Raw genomic sequence first — 20,969 nt, forward strand, 5'->3', positions numbered from 1 at the left:
ATTACAGAGCATTCACACTTCCACACCATATTCCTATACTGCATTCATTCCTACCATTCTAGACCCTACAAAACACAATTTTTTACTGTCCCACAAAGGTTTTATTCCTTCCACCCTAGAAGTCTACAAAGCAATTCATACATACAACTCTAGAGCCATACAAGCATTCATTGCAGTCAGCATAGTCTTCCAGCTATAGAAGCACCATAATAATACAAAGTATTTATTCCTAGCACCATAATAATAGTATTTATTACTAGCACCATAATAATACATAGTCTTTATTCCTAGCAAAATAATAATACATAGTCTTTATTCCTAGCACCATAATAATACATAGTCTTTATTCCTAGCACCATAATAATACATAGTCTTTATTCCTAGCACCATAATAATAGTCTTTATTACTAGCACCATAATAATACATAGTCTTTATTCCTAGAACCATAATAATAGTCTTTATTACTAGCACCATAATAATACATAGTCTTTATTCCTAGCACCATAATAATACAAAGTCTTTATTCCTAGCACCATAATAATACATACTTTATTCCTAGCACCATAATAATACAAAGTCTTTCTTCCTAGCACCATAATAATACAAAGTCTTTCTTCCTAGCACCATAATAACAATGTTTATTCCTAGCACCATAATAATACATAGTCTTTATTCCTAGCACCATAATAATAGTCTTTTTTTTCCTAGCACCATAATAATACAAAGTCCTTTTTCCTAGCACCATAATAATACATAGTCTTTTTTACCTAGCACAATAATAATACATAGTCTTTATTCCTAGCACCATAATAATACAAAGTCTTTATTCCTAGCACCATAATAATACAAAGTATTTATTCCTAGCACCATAATAACAGTGTTTATTCCTAGCACCATAATAATACATAATGTTTATTCCTAGCACCATAATAATACATAATCTTTCTTCCTAGCACCATAATAATACATAGTCTTTATTCCTAGCACCATAATAATACATAGTCTTTATTCCTAGCACCATAATAATACAAAGTCTTTATTCCTAGCACCATAATAATACATAGTCTTTATTCCTAGCACCATAATAATACATAGTCTTTATTCCTAGCACCATAATAATACATAGTCTTTATTCCTAGCACCATAATAATACATAGTCTTTATTCCTAGCACCATAATAATACATAGTCTTTATTCCTAGCACCATAATAATACATAGTCTTTATTCCTAGCACCATAATAATACATAGTCTTTTTTCCTAGCACCATAATAATACATAGTCTTTTTTCCTAGCACCATAATAATACAAAGTCTTTATTCCTAGCACCATAATAATACATAGTCTTTATTCCTAGCACCATAATAATACATAGTCTTTATTCCTAGCACCATAATAATACAAAGTCTGTATTCCTAGCACCATAATAATACATAGTCTTTATTCCTAGCACAATAATAATACATAGTCTTTATTCCTAGCACCATAATAATACATAGTCTTTATTCCTAGCACCGTAATAACAGTGTTTATTCCTAGCACCATAATAATACATAGTCTTTATTCCTAGCACCATAACAATAGTCATTATTCCTTGCACCATAATAATAGTCTTTAGTCCTAGTACCATAATAATACATAGTCTTTATTCCTAGCACCATAATAATACATAGTCTTTATTCCTAGCACCATAATAATACATAGTCTTTATTCCTAGCACCATAATAATACATAGTCTTTATTCCTAGCACCATAATAATACATAGTCTTTATTCCTAGCACCATAATAATACATAGTCTTTATTCCTAGCACCGTAATAACAGTGTTTATTCCTAGCACCATAACAATAGTCATTATTCCTTGCACCATAATAATACATTGTCTTTATTCCTAGCACCATAATAATACAAAGTCTTTATTCCTAGCTCCATAATAATTCATAGTCTTTATTGCTAGCATCATAATAATATATATTCTTTATTCCTAGCACCATAGTAATACATAGTCTTTATTCCTAGCACCATAATAATACATAGTCTTTTTTTCCTAGCACAATAATAATAGTCTTTATTCCTAGCACCATAATAATACAAAGTCTGTATTCCTAGCACCATAATAATACATAGTCTTTATTCCTAGCACCATAATAATACATAGTCTTTATTCCTAGCACCATAATAATACATAGTCTTTATTCCTAGCACCATAATAATACATAGTCTTTATTCCTAGCACCATAATAATACATAGTCTTTATTCCTAGCACCATAATAATACATAGTCTTTATTCCTAGCACCATAATAATACAAAGTCTTTATTCCTAGCACCATAATAATACATAGTCTTTATTCCTAGCACCATAATAATACATAGTCTTTATTCCTAGCACCATAATAATACAAAGGGCCTGATTCAGACCCACTCGCGAGCGGCTGTCCACTCGCAAGTGGGTCGATGTTATGCACTGAGCATGCGCACGACGGAGGGAGCTCCGTCGTGCACATGCGCCAGACGCGACGAGCGAAGGAAAGTCCTTCGCTCGTTGTGTCCGATCAAAGGGGGCGTGCTGTCAATGTTGATTGACAGCACGCCCCCTTTGGTGGGCGTGCCGGGGGCGTGCCTCCCTGACGGGGGCGTTCCCACGGGAACGCCTCCCGTCAGAAGCCGACCCACTGACATCACTAGTGATGTCAGTGGGAGTGATTTTGGCTCTGATAGAGCCACAATCACTCCGGAGCTTGCGGTTGAAAACCTCAACCGCAGGCTCCGGCTCGCAATTTCGATGGTCGCGATGGTCTCGACCATCGCAGCCATCACAATGCACGCTCGTATAGCCTGTGGGTGGTGACCCACAGCTATACGAGCGTCCAGGAGGACGCTCCATGAAAATGGAGCCCGGCCCCTCATTCAGAGCGTGCGCTCTGCTCAGAGCGTACGGCTCTGAATGAGGGCCAAAGTCTTTATCCCTAGCACCATAATAATACATAGTCTTTATTCCTAGCACCATAATAATACATAGTCTTTATTCCTAGCACCATAATAAATAATACATAGTCTTTATTCCTAGCACCATAATAATACAAAGTCTTTATTCCTAGCACCATAATAATACATAGTCTTTATTCCTAGCACCATAATAATACATAGTCTTTATTCCTAGCACCATAATAATACATAGTCTTTATTCCTAGCACCATAATAATACATAGTCTTTATTCCTAGCACCATAATAATACATAGTCTTTATTCCTAGCACCATAATAATACATAGTCTTTATTCCTAGCACCATAATAATACAAAGTCTTTATTCCTAGCACCATAATAATACATAGTCTTTATTCCTAGCACCATAATAATACAAAGTCTTTATTCCTAGCACCATAATAATACATAGTCTTTATTCCTAGCACCATAATAATACAAAGTCTTTATTCCTAGCACCATAATAATACATAGTCTTTATTCCTAGCACCATAATAATACATAGTCTTTATTCCTAGCACCATAATAATATATAGTCTTTATTCCTAGCACCATAATAATACAAAGTCTTTATTCCTAGCACCATAATAATACATAGTCTTTATTCCTAGCATCATAATAATACATAGTCTTTATTCCTAGCACCATAATAATAGTCTTTATTCCTAGCACCATAATAATAGTCTTTATTCCTAGCACCATAATACATAGTCTTTATTCCTAGCGTCTTGGAACACTACAACACATTTGTTCCTTCCACCCTACAAATTATTCATTCCTCACACATTAAAAATCTTATATATCTTCCATCTTTAAATTTTAGAAATCATTTATTGTCTGTTTGGGATTTGTCTATATTGGAGAATTTATTTTATTAGCTTCAAGAAGGAAATAGTTCAAAACATACGGGGAAATGCGGAATATTCAACAATAATAAATCAGTCTCCCCCCTCCAAGAAAGATGAGAATCCGACATCAGGGATCCTATTGTGTAGGGCAGAGCGCTGTGATAGCGCTCTGCCCTACACAGACACAAACACACAGCCGCCAGCGGCAGCTGTGTGTTTGTTACAGCAGCCAATGAGAGTCACACAGACTCTCATTGGCTGCTGCATGGAGGGAGTCGGCTGGAGCTCACACATGAGCTCCGTCTTCCGGCTCCCTACTCAGCGTGTGACAGCAGAGCGGACGGCGCGGGAGCGGGGATTCAGGTAAGTTTTTATTTTTTTATTTGTGCAAGGGCCGGGGGCGCTACTGGGGGGGGGTCTGCTGCAGGGGGGGTCTGCTACTGGGGGTGCGGGGGGGCCATACTACTGGGGGGGTCTGCTTCTGGGGGGGCTATACTACTGGGGGGTCCATACTACTGAGGGGCCTGCTACTGGGGGGGCTATACTACTGCGGGGGTCTGCTACTGGGGGGGGCCATACTACTGAGGGGCCATACTACTGGGGGGGCATACTACTGGGGGGGCTTACTACTACTGGGGTGGCCTGCTACTGGGGCAGCCTACTACAGGGGGGGCCCATACTACAGGGGGGGCTACTACTGGGGCAGCCTACTACTGGGGGGGGACCTGCTACTGGGGCAGCCTACTACTGGGGGGGCATACTACTGGGTGGCAAGCTAATGGGGGGCATACCACTGGGGGGCCTGCTAATGGGGGGCATACTACTGGGGGGCATTCTACTGGGGGCACTGCATAGTGGACCCTACTACTAAGGGGACTGCATAGGGGGCACCACTGCTGGGGGCATTGTGTAAGGGACACCGCTACTGTGGGCATTGTGTAAAAGGGGCACTACTGTGGGCATTGTGTAAAAGGGTCACTACTGTGGGCATTGTGTAAAAGGGGCACTACTGTGTGTCGTAACATAAATATGAGACACTACTTTATGGTGTAATGTGAATCGGGCCCTATGTGCGGTGTAATGCTAATAAGATTGTGCACTGTGACTCCTAGGGCCGTAGCCCACTTTGTAAACAAGTACTCTGATTCTGCTGGCCGTACCCCACTGGGTGGGTGCACTACTTTTCATTTCTGCCACTGCTGTGTGGCAATGTGTCATAGATGTGCTTTATACTGTGGTGTCTGTGTCGTTGTGCCGCTGCTTTGTCGCTTAGTAACCAGTCAGCTCACTGCAACCTTTGGCCAATAATGTTGAAAACAATATTATAAGCTGTGATATGGTCTAAATTGACTGGAAATTAATGTTATTGAGGTTAATAATACTCTAGGAAGAAACAAAAGACCAATTTATGTGATTTTAGCTTTTTTTGTAAATTTTTGTAAAAAAATCCAAATACAAATCCAGTCACCGCAGTTTGGCAAATCCAAATCCAAAGCCGGACGACGAATTAGAACCAAATCCAAATCCGGCAGAAATGGTGCGGCGCACATCCCTAATTTATACTGGTAGAAGGCTTCATTATGTCATTCATGTGAGCTAGATTGGAAAGGTTCCAGGAATGAGATTTAAGAGGCATACACAATAGACGATAAAAGTGAACGATAACGATATCGTTCAACGATATATCGTTCACATTGTCTAGTGTGTATGGTCCGAACGACCAACGATGCACGCTCCCATGGGTCGTTAGCGATTTCCCCAGTCGGCTGTACATGCAGCCCAATCTGGGGATATTGTGAGCGATGCCTTGCTGCTGAATGCAGGTTGGCCCCCCTCACCCCGGCCGTCATTTGTCGCTGGTCGGCATCGAGTCCGCCACTGATGATGTCACTGTATACACACATCGTCTAGAGTGTATGTGGCTTTAGCTGAATTTCCGCAACCCCTACACTTTGTATAAATCTACATTATGACTTTTAACTGGTTATACAGTTTTAGGGGCTAATTCAGTTCTGAGCAAAGTCACCAATATACTGTCAGATTGGCGGCCCGTATAGTGCAAACAATGTTTCTCTTCTGTCATTGCTAGTGATGTGCGCAGCCAAACATTGCCTTCTATTAGAGCACTGCTAAGTATATTCATTCCCAATCTTTTCCTACCTCCAGTCATACAGCCGTACTGTGTTTCTCTAGACAACGTTTATTCACACCCCTTTATAATGCTGTAGGACTATCATCATTGCTATCAAAATGCAAGGCTGCAAGCAGTCATTGTTGTTACACATACCTTGTAATTACTCCCCACTTACCAAGTTCTGACTTTGCCCTATCAGCCCTACTGAAGTTCTATGACCAGCACAGGATCTAATCAGTGTAGCTTGAAATATCCCAGATGGCAGGTTTCCTGTCATTTGGAGCATTAAACATTTAAAACTACTGAATGTCTGTGTGTGACAGGTACAGCAATAATTCACATGTATTTCCCTTTCTGGATAATTGGTTTCCAGATAAGGAATACCTTTCTCTATTGTGCACAACACAAGCTTTAGATGGTAACATCCATACTTACATATAGAACACAGCATTGTGATTCTTACCTGATAAATCCATTTATTTCATGCCTTGGGGGACACTGGAGATACCATGAGGTATAGCTTGTGCTGAAGGAATCTGGGCACTAAATTAATTTTGATACTGCTCAGGCTCCTCCCCTATACCACACCCTGCCTGGTGCAGGCAAAGGCCCAAGGAACAGAGAGGAGAGACGAAGGAGAACACAGGCACAAATCACACTAACGGAGGATCACTGGGCCTGGAGCGCGACGATCAAACAATTCCTAAGCAAAGCCAGGAGCATACGGGAGGGCATCCAGTGTTCCTCATGGCAACAGGGAAACTGATTTACCAAGTAAGAACTAAAATGCTGTTTACTCTTTCAGTCATGGGGGACGCTGACGATAGGGGATGCTCCAAAGCTGTCCAGTGAAGGAGGAAATACTCCTGATCAGTGCATAGGAACCTTCACCCAAAACTAGCATCCCTGGAGCGAAGATGTCAAAGCAATAGAACCTGATAAAGGTGTGTGCTGAGGACATGTGGTCCCCGCTGACCAGGCTGTATGAGCTATCACTGATTCTGTAACCTGTCTGGTTAGTCGAAGAGTTAGCCTGACAGATGACTGTCCGAATCCAACAGGCAATCATTTGCTTGGACAAACCCCTCTTGACAATAGATTATAGCACAAAAATGGAGTCCATGTAACGAAAATCTTTATAGATCAGTCAACATAAATGCAGAGAGCCCACACCACGTCCAACGGCCATAAATATGGTATATGATCCTCAAAAGAAAATTACATTTCCTGGTTAATATGAAAATGGGAGACCTCTTTCGGAAGAAAAGTCTGCATGACTGCCCAGTCTGGCCGAAAAAATCAGAAACGGAGATCTGTGAAATAATGCACTAATCCCTGAGACCCAACGGGCCAAAGAGATCGCCAGAAGAAAAAAACATTTTCTACATAAGCCAATGGAAGTCCACTGAATCCAAAGGGAGGTTGAAGAGTTCAGAGGACCAGAACCAAGTCTCAGGGGACAACCGGGGGGAGAGAGGATGTGGAGTACCCCTTGGAAAAAGGTTTGTACTGGAGGAAGTTTTGCTGTCTTTCTTTGAGAATAAACGCAAAGGGCAGAAATATTGCTGGATGAATAAATATATTGGTAATTGAGCCTACTGCTACAAAAAAAAATATAGGGACGTGGAAAGTACATGGATATACTGGAATCGGGTGAACTAGAACATGTCTACCCCATCATGGAACCCTCTTGACCTGCTGATGTTAAATAATGGAAATCAATTATATAGATTAATTGAGGCCTTCTGGATGGAGGGAATTAAACCTGAACATCCAATAGACCTCGGTTATGTGGATTTAAAATAAAAACTGTCTCATTACTTTATTAATAATGTTACAATGATGTTCCATAAACTTTTGTTTAAGAGCACTAGTGGCACGGTCCATAGACCACAACCACAGGTGATAAGATAAATATTAATAGTAGAACCACAATTGTTGAAACTGGTGATAGTATGTGTATCATTTTCTTTATTAACTGGAGGTTGTTCTCAACATATATGAGCACATCGTACATTGTATCTTCCCACATCTATCAAAGTACCCAATATGTCACCACAAATAGGAATGGTAACCGTTCTCAAGTGGCTGAGGGTTAGCATGGACTTAAGATTTTTATTTTTCTTATAATTAATGTAGGAACTAAGTCTCTCAGCACATGTTAGGGTTAGAGGGGACTAATTAATGATAATGTCCCAACCAAGATGGTTAAGGTAGGGGTTAGCCTTTGAGGTTGGAGTTGGATATAGAATTGAGGGTTAGGGTTATGTTTAGGAGTTAGTTAGGGGTTGGGGTGTGGGTTATGAGTTGAAGTTAGGGTTAGAAGGAACTAATTAATGATAATGTCCCAAAAAAGAGGCATGTCTCTATTAAATATTTATAATGGGAAGTGCCCTGTATCAAAATATATAAAATAATGAAACCTAAACCTGGATATAATTATTCCCATCACAGGATGATCTTCCTATGCTTCTAACACAATAAAATATGATGAAACAATTGAAATGTCTGTATAGATGGTGTTATAAATATTGCTGGATGAATAAATATATTGGTAATTGAGTCTACTGCTACAAAAAATAAAATATAGGGACGTGGAAGATACATGGAAATACTGGAATCGGATGAAGGAAAACACGTCTACCCGGTCATGGAACCCTCATGACCTGCTGATGTTATGTAATGGAAATCAATTCTATAGATTTATTGAGGCCATCTGGATGGAGGGAATTAAACCTGAACAGTTACTAGATCTCCTGAGGACATGGGTTCTTGAATCTATCGACTCCACTAGAAGTAATCGGAATGTGTTCCAATCCAACAGTCCTCATGCTGGTCAGATCATGGTTTGTAACTTTATTAATAATGTTACAACGATGTTCCTTAAACCTCTGTTTAAGAGCTCTAGTGGCACGGCATGGGCTTGAGATATTTATTTTTCTTATATTAAATGTAGGCAATAAGTCTCTCGGCACATGTTAGGGTTAAAGGGGACTAATTAATAATAATATCCCAACCAAGATGGTTAAGGTTGGAGTTAGGGTTTGGGGCTAAGGCAGTGGTGTAACTTCATCCCAGGGGCCCGGAGGCAAGACAAATGTTGGTGCCCCCACCCCAAAATTAAAATGTACCACCCCCCGGCAACTATGCCAGCTCCTGCCACCCCCTTATGCAGTTCCTTTTATACAATGCACCCAGTACTGGTCCCCCTATGCAGTGCCTGCCTATATAGAGACCCCCAGTAATGGTCCCCCCATGCAGTGCCTCCAGTAGTGGTCCCCCTATGCAGTACCTTCAGTAATGGTTCCCCTATTCAGTGCCACCAGTAGTAAGGCCCCTGTAGTGCCCCCAATAGTAAGGCCCCTGTGGTGTCCCCATATGATGCCCCCAGTAATAAGGCCCATGTAAGGCCCCTGTAGTAAGCCCCCTGCAGTGCCCCCCCCCCCTGTGTGCACACACACATACAAAATAAATACCGTAAACCCCGCTCCAGTGCCTGCTGCCGTCCGTCCCCGGTGCCCGCTCCTCGGAGCTATAGGAGTGATGTCATGACGTCACTCCCATAGTGTACTGCGGGACCCAGAGCTCAGGAGTGAGCTCCGTCCTCCGTCTACCACTGGGGGGAGAGCGGGCACCCACCAAATGGAGGGTGCAGGGGGTGCGACCACACCCTCCGTAGTTACGCCACTGGAGGTGGAGCGCCAATCAGCGGCGCTCATTCTCCATGCAGCTCCGCAGCAGTGCCTGGAACGGCCAGGTAACAATGAAGCCAGGTGCCCCCTTCAGGGCTGGCGCCCGGCGACAAATTACTCCATTGTCTCCGGGAGTTCCGCCACTGGGTTAAGGTTAGGTGTGGGGCTAGGGTTAGCATTTGGGGTTGGGATTAGAATTGGGGGGTTAGGGGTAATGAGTTAGAGTTTGTTTTAGGGTTGGGTTGTGGGTTCGGGTTTGGGGTTATGAGTTGGGGTGAGGGTTAGAGGGGACTAATTAATGATAATGTCCCAAAAAAGAGGCATGTCTCTATTAAATATGTAAAATGGGAAGTGCCCTGTATCAAACTATACTAACATAAACTAAAGAAACCTAAACCAGGATATAATTATACCCATCGCAGGATTATCTTTCTATGCTTCCAATATAATAAAACATGATGAAACAATTGAAATGTCTGTATAGACTGTGTTCTAAATATTGGTGGATAAATAAATATTGGTATTTGAGTGTACTGCAAAAAAAAGAATTTAAATGAATGGTCGTGGAAGATACATGGAAATACTGGAATCTGGAGAAGGAGAACATGTCTACAAAGTCATGGAACCCTCATGACCTTCTGATGTTAAAAAATGGAAATCAATTCTATAGATTAATTGAGGCCGTCAAGATGGAGGAAACCTTAACATCCAGTAGACCTCCTGATGGCATAGGTCCTTGAATCTATCGACTCCCCTAGAAGTAATAGGAATGTGTTCCAATCCAACAATCCTCATGCTGGTCAGATCATGGTTATGTGAATTTAAAAAATTATTATATAAACTGTGTGTCTTTACTTTATTAATAATGTTACAATGATGTTCCATAACCTTTGTTTAAGAGCACTAATGGCACAGACCATAGACCACAACTACAGGTGATAAGATAAAGATTAAAAGTAGAATCACAATTGATGAAACTGGTGATAGTATGTGTATCATTTTCTTTATTAATTCTAATGGACGTTGTTCTCAACATTTATGAGCACATTGTACATTGTGTCTTCCCACATCTATGGAGTACCCAATATGTTACCACAAATAGGAATAGTAACAGTTCTCAAGTGGCTTAGGGTTAGCATGGGCTGAGATATTGCCTACATTTAATATAAGAAAAATAAATAAGTCTGCACATTTTAAGGTTAGAAGGGACTAACTAATGATAATGTCCCAACCAAGATGGTTAAGGTAGGGTTTGGGGTTACAATTGGGGGTTAGCATTAGGCTTTTGGATTAGGGTTATGTTTAGGGGTTATGAGTTGGGGATAGGGTTGAGATTTGGGGTGTGAATTAGCATTATGAGTTGGTGTTAGGATTATAGGGGACTAATTAATGATAATGTCCCAAAAAAGAGGCATGTCTCTATTAAATATGTATAATGGGAAGTGCCCTGTATCAAAATATATAAACTAATGAAACCTAAACCATTATATAATTATTCCCATAACAGGATGATCTTCCTATGGTTCTAACACAATAAAACACGATGAAACAATTGAAATGTCTGTATAGACGGTGTTCTAAATAGTGCTGGATGAATAAATATATTGGTAATTGAGTCTACTGCTACAAAAAAAATTAAAATATAAGGATGTGGAAGATGCATGGAAATACTGGAATCGGGTGAAGGAGAACATGTCTACAAGGTCATGGAACCCTCGTGACCTGCTAATGCAAAATAATGGAAATCAATTCTATAGGTTAATTGAGGCCGTCTGGATGGAGGGATTTAAACCTGAACATCCAATAGACCTCCTGATGATGTAGGTTATTGGTTATATTGACTCCCCTAGAAGTAATAGGAATGTGTTACAATCCCACAATCCTCATATTGGTCAGATCACGGTTATGTAAATTTAAAAAATTATATAAACTGTGTGTCATTATCTTATTAATAATGTTACAATTATGTTCCATAACCTTTGTTTAAGAGCACTAGTGGCACAGCCCACAGACCACAACCACAGGTGATAAGTTAAATATTAAAAGTAGAACGACAATTGGTGATAGTATCATTTTCTTTATTATCTCTGATGGAGGTTGTTCTCAACATATATTAGCACATCGAATATTGTATCTTCCCACATCTATGGAGTACCCAATATGTCACCACAAATAGGAATAGTAACAGTTCTCAAGTGGCTTAGGGTTAGCATGGACTTGATATATTTATTTTTCTTATATTTAATATAGGCAAGAAGTCTCTCGGCACATGTTAGGGTTAGAGAGGACTAAATGATAATGTCCCAACCAAGATGGTTATAATTAGGGTTTGGGGTTAGTGTTAGGTTTGGGATTGTGGTTAGAATTGGGAGGTTAGGGTTATTGTTAGAGTCAGGGATAGGGTTGAGGTTTGGGGTTAGGGTTAGAGGGCACTAATTAATGATGAAGGGTCTCATTCAGACCCAGTCGCAAGCGCCGATGTGCTCGCAACCGGTTCGATGGTCCCCACAGAGCATGTGCACGACGGAGCTGGCTCCGTCGTGCGCATCTGCGAGACCGGGCTAGCGACGGGCGCTCCGTCGCTAGGGGTCTCGTAGCAGACAGGCTGAGCTGTCGATGTTGAGTGACAGCTCGCCCCGTTTGCTGGGCGGGCCGGGGGCATGCCCGGCCAAACGGAGGCGTTCCAGTCGGAATGCTTGCTGTTTGGGGGCGGCCACACTGACGTCATTGATGTCAGTGGGGAACTTCCTGCTCAAACAGAGCAGGAAGTTCCCTGGGGCTTACGAGTGCCCAGACCCAAACTTAGGATCTGGTCGTAAGCCCTGATGGTCGCGATGGTGATGACCATCGCTCTGATCGCAAGCTAAGCTGTGGGTGGTAACCCACAGCTTAGCTTCCGACCTGGAGGCAGCACTTCAAAACAAGAAGTGCCCGTCCTCATTCAGAGTGAGCGATCGCTTCTTGCGATTGACTCTGAATGAGGGCCAATGTCCCAACCAAGATGATTTATGTTGGGGTTAGGGTTAGCGTTTGAGGATAGGTTTGGGGTTGGGATTAGAATTGGGGGGTTAGTGTTACAGGGGATTAATTAATGATAATGTCCCAAAAAAGAGCAATGTCTCTATTAAATATGTATAATGGGAAGTACCCTTTATTAAACTATATAAACAAATGAATCCAAAACCAGTATATATTCATTCGTCTCAAAAAATTATCTTCCTATGGTTCTAACACAATAAAACATGATGAAACAATTGAAGTGTCTGATAAGACGGTGTTAGAAATATTGCTGGATGAATAAATATATTGGTTTTTGATTGTACTGCTGCAAAAAAAAGAATTTAAATGAATGGTCGTGGAAGATACATGGAAATACTGGAATCGGGAGAAGGAGAACATGTCTACAAAGTCATGGAACCCTCATGACCTTCTGATGTTAAAAAATGGAAATCAATTCTATAGATTAATTGAGGCCGTCAAGATGGAGGGAATTAAACCTTAACATCCAGTAGACCTCCTGATGGCATAGGTCCTTGAATCTATCGACTCCCCTAGAAGTAATAGGAATGTGTTCCAATCCAACAATCCTCATGCTGGTCAGATCATGGTTATGTGAATTTAAAAAATGATTATATAAACTGTGTCATTACCTTATTAATAATGTTACAATGATGTTCCATAACCTTTGTTTAAGAGCACTAATGGCACAGACCATAGACCACAACTACAGGTGATAAGATAAAGATTAAAAGTAGAACCACAATTGATGAAACTGGTGATAGTATGTGTATCATTTTCTTTATTAACTCTAATGGAGGTTGTTCTCAACATATCATACATTGTGTCTTCCCACATCTATGGACTACCCAATATGTCACCACAAATAGGAATAGTAACAGTTCTCAAGTGGCTTAGGGTTAGCATGGGCTTGAGATATTTATTTTTCTTATATTAAATGTAGGCAATAAGTCTCTCGGCACAAGTTAGGGTTAAAGGGGACTAATTAATAATAAAATCCCAACCTAGATGGTTAACGTTGGAGTTAGGGTTTGGGGTTAAGGCAGTGGCATAACTTCATCCCAGGTGCCCGGAGGCAAGACAAATGTTGGTGCCCCCACCCCAAAATTAAAATGTACCACCCCCCCAGCACCTATGCCAGCCCCAGCTGCTACTACCCCCCTATGCAGTGCCTTTTATACAATGCCCTCAGTACTGGTCCCCCCTATGCAGTGCCCGCCTATGTAGTTTCCCCCCAGTAATGGTCCCCCTATGCAGATCACGGTTATGTGAATTAAAAAAATTATTATGTAAACTGTGTGTTATTACTTTATTAATGTTACAATGATGTTCCATAAACCTTTTGTTTAAGAGCACTAATGGCACAGACCATAGACCACAACTACAGGTGATAAGATGAAGATTAAAAGTAGAATCACAATTGATGAAACTGGTGATAGTATGTGTATCATTTTCTTTATTAACTCTAATGGAGGTTGTTCTCAAATTATATGAGCACATCATACATTGGGCCTGATTCAGAGCCACACGCAAAAAGCGTGCACTCGCTCCGAATCAGGGCGGACGCTTTTTTTTTTTTTTTAAATCCAGCCTCCTGGCCAGGTGATGGTCGCGATGATCGGGCTTGCGACAAGACCCTTGTGGTAGGGTCTCGTTCCCACAAGCCCCAGTGAGGTTTTAGAGCTGGAAACTCACCCACTGACATCACTCTGGGGGCGGCTCCACTGACATCACTCGTGATGTCAGTGGGGCTGCCCCCAAACGGCAGGCGTTCCTTCAGGAACGTCTCCATTTGTAAAGCCACCCGACTCGCCTACCAAACAGAGCGAGCTGTCAATCAACATCGACAGCCGCCCCTTTTTGATACGAGAGTGATTTCTCGCTTGTTCTGGGGCTCGCCCACGCGCAGCGCCACGCGTGCGCACTGCACTGCCATCGACCCGCTTGCGAGTGGGTCTGAATCAGGCCCTTTGTGTCCTCCCACATCTACAGAGTACCCAATATGTCACCACAAATAGGAATAGTAACAGTTCTCAAGTGTCTTAGAGTTAGCATGGACTTGAGATATTTATTATTCTTATATTTAATGTAGGCAAGTCTCTCGGCACATGTTAGGGTTAGAGGGGATTAATTAATGATGATGTCCAAACCAAGATGGTTGAGGTTAGGTTTGGGGCTAGGGTTAGCGTTTGAGGTTAGGGTTGGGATTAGAAATGGGGGGTTAGGGATAGGGTTGGGGTGTGGGTTTGGGGTTATGACTTGTGGTTAGGGTTAGAGCAGACTAATGATGATGTCCCAAAAAAGAGGCATGTCTCTATTAAATATGTATAATTTGAAGTGCCCTGTATCAAACTATATAAACTAATGAAACCTAAATTAGGATATATTTATACCCATCACAGGATGATCTTCTTCCTATGCTTCTAACACAATAAAACGCGATGAAACAATTGAAATGTCTGTATAGATAGTGTTATAAATATTGCTGGATGAATGGTAATTGAGTCTACTGCTACAAAAAAAAATTAAAATATAGGGACATGGAAGTTACATGGAAATACTGGAATCGGGAGAAGGAGAACATGTCTACCAGGTCATGGAACCCTCATGACCTGCTGAGATTAAATAATGGAAATCCATTCTATAGCTTAATTGAGGCCGTCTGGATGGAGGGAATTAAACCTGCACATCCAGTAGACCCGGAGCCGGTGCTAGGTTTCTCAGCACCCTAGGCAAAACTTCTGCCTACTCCTCTCCCCTTTTTAGCCCCTCAGGTGAAAGCGTGGAGGTGACATCTTAGAAGTTCTGCAGCTGCCGCTCTTATATAAAGAAATACCTCTCCAAACAAATATGTAAAAAAACCACTATGCGCTACATTTGTGGAGACCTGTGTGTATGTATGTATATATATATAATAAAATTAATTTAAATTGGCATATACAGAGCTTCAATTCTAATAAAAACTCATTCCTTAAATCTTTCCCCTAGTAGGTGCCCAGAACATGAGGCGTGTGGGTTGGTTAACCCCTTTCTTGTCCGGATGTATGACAATTGTATACTACAAATAATGATCCCCTCATTAGTTGCAGAGGATGTTCTCATAACTGTACTCTCTGTGAGCAGCTTATAAACTAATGTCCTATGCATTTCCTTCTGGGGACTAAAGCTTATTGTATACTAGGTAGAGAGCCCACCTTTTTTAACATTTACTTTCAGAAAATCTGCTTAATACCATGTTACAAGAGAGTGTTGTGGAGCTTGAGTCATTAAAAATACACAATACATAAAAATATAATAAAAATTAGTGAATATTTATGAATCACAATAAAATAAATTGACTCCTGGGAGTAAGAATTACAATAAGACAAAAATAATCACTCAAAACTTAGAAAAGACAATATAATAATACATAAAATACTCTTCCCAGAAATAAGCTAATTGTAGCTGGTTTATACTAAATTGATCCCCTGTATAGAATACTTTTACAGTATAAATTGTAGAAGAACTGTAGAAATAAACAATTGGATACAAATAGTAAAAAACTGATACTCTGTTAAAATCCACACAGATAAAACTAGGGTTTCTTTTGACAGCCTTTAGCCCGGCAGAAGAGTGTGGAGTATTGGTTGCTGCTATTTCCTACGTAGCTAAAGGACCTCTGTGACGTTTCCACCACGTGACCGCTGCAGGAGGCTGGACCGCTCCTGTGTTACCATCCATGAGGGCATAGAGGAGGAATAAATATTTGTGGCGAGCGCAGCGAGCCACTGTGCCCGAAGCGTAGCGAGCCCGCGAAGGGACACTTTTGGTCCCCCGTTAGCATCCCCACCCCTCCCCCTTTCAGGCTGGGTCACATGGGTGTGACGTCATAGGTCCATCAGCGCTGTATAGTCTAGATATAACCGTGGAGTATTGGTGTAATTAGGTGATTGAATTTTCCTGACGTGTCTGTAACCAGATCACCAGTTAATCCTCATGCTCCAGTAATGAGGCTAAGTTGCTGGTTTGCCTGCAATAAGCAATTATGAATTCCTAATTATCTAAACACTCTAAATGTCGCATATGAAATAATCGCTTTCCAGACTTTGAGTGTGGTTCCAAAGCACAAAAGTTATTATTCACATAAAAAGCATTTAGTTACGTGCTATGATCTAAATACAATTAGCGCAAAAGATGATACATTAACAAGGTACAAAACCAATACTTACGCATGCGCACTGGCCCAGTATGCAGTATATCAATCCTGAATCTGCTGTCACCTAAGCATATGGAGGAAATGACTGCCTACTGCCCCAGCTCACAAGCCTATATTCGGTTTAGTGGAACAAGAGAGGGGAAATGATCTCCGCACAGAAAAATTGTTTTATGCAATATTATATACTCCTATATCTTTTAACTAACATTCAGAAATAACGTCCAAGGGAACTTGGATCTACAGATATCTTATATTGGTGGTGCTCCCCAGAGCCAGATAACAACTGTATCCAAAAAAGAGAAAAGAAAGGCTCTTTTTGTGGGGCACTCTTATATTCGATTAAATTCTTAAAATTAAATTTTTATTATATTCTTTTAAAATAATTCTCAAAATACACATACACCACAAACGACACAAATAACATATATAGAATCAAAATTGTGTTACCATATTTTATATGCGTGATCTGAAAAGCAAAATCAGATACCAGAGCATATATATCAGGGTATGACTAATCAGGATATGGCGTCTGATAGGCTCTATACAGATCTCATAGATCTAGAGCCCTAGGTCCTTGCCTGTTGCTCAATATAATTTAATTCTATACGAGCATATGTATAACACATTATAAACAAAAGGTGAAACTATAAGTAAGTAATAACATAAGATGCTAAATATACATAAAGTTCGGATATGTAACCCTGTGTCGAGTACATAGGATAAATATTTTGCTACCCAATTGTGAATGTCATAATAGTATAATTAACTGTGGCATATACAAATGATATCTCATTCATAATAATCCAAGATTGAGTAATATAGTATAGGTCCCATGCATATATAGCAATTTTTAAGTCTTATCTCATGTGGAAAACAAAAAGACAATATTCCAAACTGATATGTATACTGTGTATTACCTCTCATAGAAGGAATCGTTTCACTTTATATAAGTAATTGTTCCACATAGACACTCATTCATCACAATAGTATATTCTTTATAAGGTACATGGGGAGAGCAATGCAATTCATCAACCCCCGTATTTGTAAAGAAACCACAGATGTCACATTGATTTACAGATATATCCAATATTGGTCATGATCATATACTAATGAGTGGAGCCATGTAACACTACTCACATATGGTATCTTTTGTTATTTTAGTATTTACTTCTGCAATAAGACACCATTGCGTTTCTGCAAATAAACAGAGGTTTAGAATGGTACCAAACATGACATGTCTACTAGCTTCTATACCTTAAATATCATATACATAAATTTCACAACATAATTATTTGCTAATAAAACCTCTAATATCACGTTTAATGTGTTGGAACCTTTTTATAAGTACATGCATATGTGAGTGTAAGATAATTGTGTACATTCGCTAGTATGCGTTGTGTGTATATGTGGGTGTGTGCGATACCATATGTATAACAGCTGTCTGACCGCCATGTCAGTGCAGCTGTCAAGGTTTAGACCTGCGTGTTCATGTTTCATACAGACTTAGGGGTCTAGTTACTAAGCAATGTTAGGAGACCGAGTGAAAAGTGATAAGGTGCCAGCCAATCCACTCCTAACTGTCATCTCTCAGGCTGTGTTTAAAAAATGACAGTTGGGAGCTGATTGGCTGGCACCTTATCACTTTTCACTCTGTCTCCTAACACTGCTTAGTAAATAGACCCCTTAGTGTTGTGATTGTTTACAACTTGACTTAATTTGAAAGTGGGTGCCTAGCTCCACACTACTGTGGAAACTACATGTGGCTGATATACCTTATTGCTTTAATATATTCATCCTGTTCACTGCTTGGATTTATCATGGAGTGAGGGTTATACCCTCTCTCCCCTTTTAACCCTACTCATTCTGCTTCAATATTTGGAGAATTTAAATGCTCCATGTTGAATGTGATCTGAAAGTAATATCAGCACCGGGATTAACTCTGATACAAATAAAGTACGCTTGTGTAATACTTTCTTTTAATTTTTGTATCATTTTGAACAAAGTGGACTCCTTAAGCAAGATAGTCCTACAAACAATATTGCTTTGTATACAACAGGACATTCAGACTCTCTCAAACAATATTAAGCCTACAGCCATACCAAACTGGATATGCCCAATCTCGTCCGATCTTGGAAGCTATACAGTATTGGGCCTGGTCAGTACTTGGATGGGTGACCACCTTGGAACACCAGGTGTTGTAGGTAGTCTCAGATAAGAGGTGGATTGGGACAGAGTGATTAACATAGCAATTTGTTCATATGAAAATACTTTAGAGTCTGGTAATCACAGGGTTACTATGGAAGTAATCATTATGATAACATGAATACGATACTCTTTTGAATTTCTTTGTTATGTTGTAGGAATTTGACCACCTAGAATATGTTCTTAATATTTTCGCCACACCCACTTAACTTTGTTTTTTCAAGGAGATCTGTATAATTTTAAGAATTAATATTAATAGTACTTTTTTATGTATTTGAATCTAAGAGTGCCCCAATGACAAGCCCTTCTTGTTTTCTTTGTTCTTGTATATGATATTCTCTGGGCTTTGGGAGCGCCACCAACAAAGATTTATGATACAAAATAAGTATTGAGATAATTTATGGATGGTCTGGAATGATTGGCTTATAATAGGATAAGGTTCTGTGCGATACCCACCCTATTTGTTCTGAGGTGTTTAAAAATCCCTAGCCACTCCCCTCCTCCATTTTGTCATGAGACGGATTCCAGCAGATTCCTCGTAATGGTTATGTGCACAACAAAACTCTCGTTTACGCTTTATAATCGTGAAATGAAACATCAGATAGTATGATCGTATGAAAAATCGTACACCTTTTGAACACATCGTATGTAAAATTTCAAGAGAAAATTTAAAGGGAAATCTTATAAGACATATTGTACCTCTTTTTATCACACCTTGTATGGCCTGGAGGGTTAGGGGAGATTGGAGTAGGTTTACAGAACTTGTCGGGATCCTCACCGTTCTGGTGTCAGGATTCATACCGAACCCAAAAAATGTATAGTGTTCAACGTTCAAACTGGGTGGCCATTTACATGTCTACTCATTTGTGTTCTGTTTCACCATCAGACTCTGCAGCAAGAGTACAGGGGATGGCGGACTGTCCGTACTCACAGCATGATGCGCGACGACTTAACCATGATATATTTTAAATAAAACATTGTTTTGCACAGATGACACTATGTATTTCAAACACTTACTGTAGATGGTGAAATGACACTAACATTGCCCCTTCTATGGAATGTCACATATTTGGTCCAGTGTGTACCCTGCATTACAACCTTATGATAGGTCTGAGACTGAGTGTAATGATTAAGTAATGCTATTGTTTAGATTTTTATATTTTACCCAACAAATCAACATCTTGGATCCTGGATGATGGAATTCAGACTGGACCAGACAGCGTGGTGGAAAACATATTTTTCTCTTTTTCTCTTGGCTCCTGGATTATGGACTTCTCGATGGACCATAAATTCATAATCTTCCCCATAAAGTTAAGGATAATCTACGATATGCAGTTAACTTGACAACCTATAATGAGGCAATATTGTCCTCTTGGAAATCCTAAATTATAGTTTGATCATTTTATGCAATTCCTTGCTACAAACCTGTATTTTTTTCTTCTTAAGCTATGGACATGTACGTTGTGATAATTGTTGTTTTTGATTTTTACATTTATTATTTTGAAAATTTCAATTATATATTATATTTTGTTGTACATCAATTACCCTATTTTATTATTTTAATGTTAATTATTATGATTAATAGTATTTCATTGAGATATTATATAAAAAGATAATATAGAAATTTTTTGGATTTTTAAATTGAAAATTAATAATTATTTTTAAATAAAATTAAAATTATTAAAATGATTACCCAGCTTGTCTTTACTCTTACAGTTATGGTTAACTTTAAATGTGCAGTGTGACCATTGGAATATGTTATTATGTAGTAGTCTGATCTTAAAAAGTGGTAAGGTATTTACTGTGATAAGAGGGGGGCAGGCTGGTATCCAAACTGAAATGCCAGAGTCAGCATTTTTTTTTTTCATTGAGGATAACTTTATTTGAATACTTTA

The 20,969-nt window shown here is 39.7% G+C and overlaps 1 pseudogene; it reads left to right on the forward strand.

Annotated features, from left to right (window-relative positions):
- The first annotated feature begins 18,957 nt into the window (after nt 1–18,957).
- LOC148519801 (5S ribosomal RNA) lies at nt 18,958–19,076 on the forward strand (annotated as a pseudogene).
- The last annotated feature ends 1,893 nt before the right edge of the window (nt 19,077–20,969 follow it).

This window comes from Taudactylus pleione, unplaced genomic scaffold (assembly GCF_031769625.1).
Source record: "Taudactylus pleione unplaced genomic scaffold, aTauple2 ptg000182l, whole genome shotgun sequence".
Taxonomy (NCBI): Eukaryota; Metazoa; Chordata; class Amphibia; order Anura; family Myobatrachidae; genus Taudactylus; species Taudactylus pleione.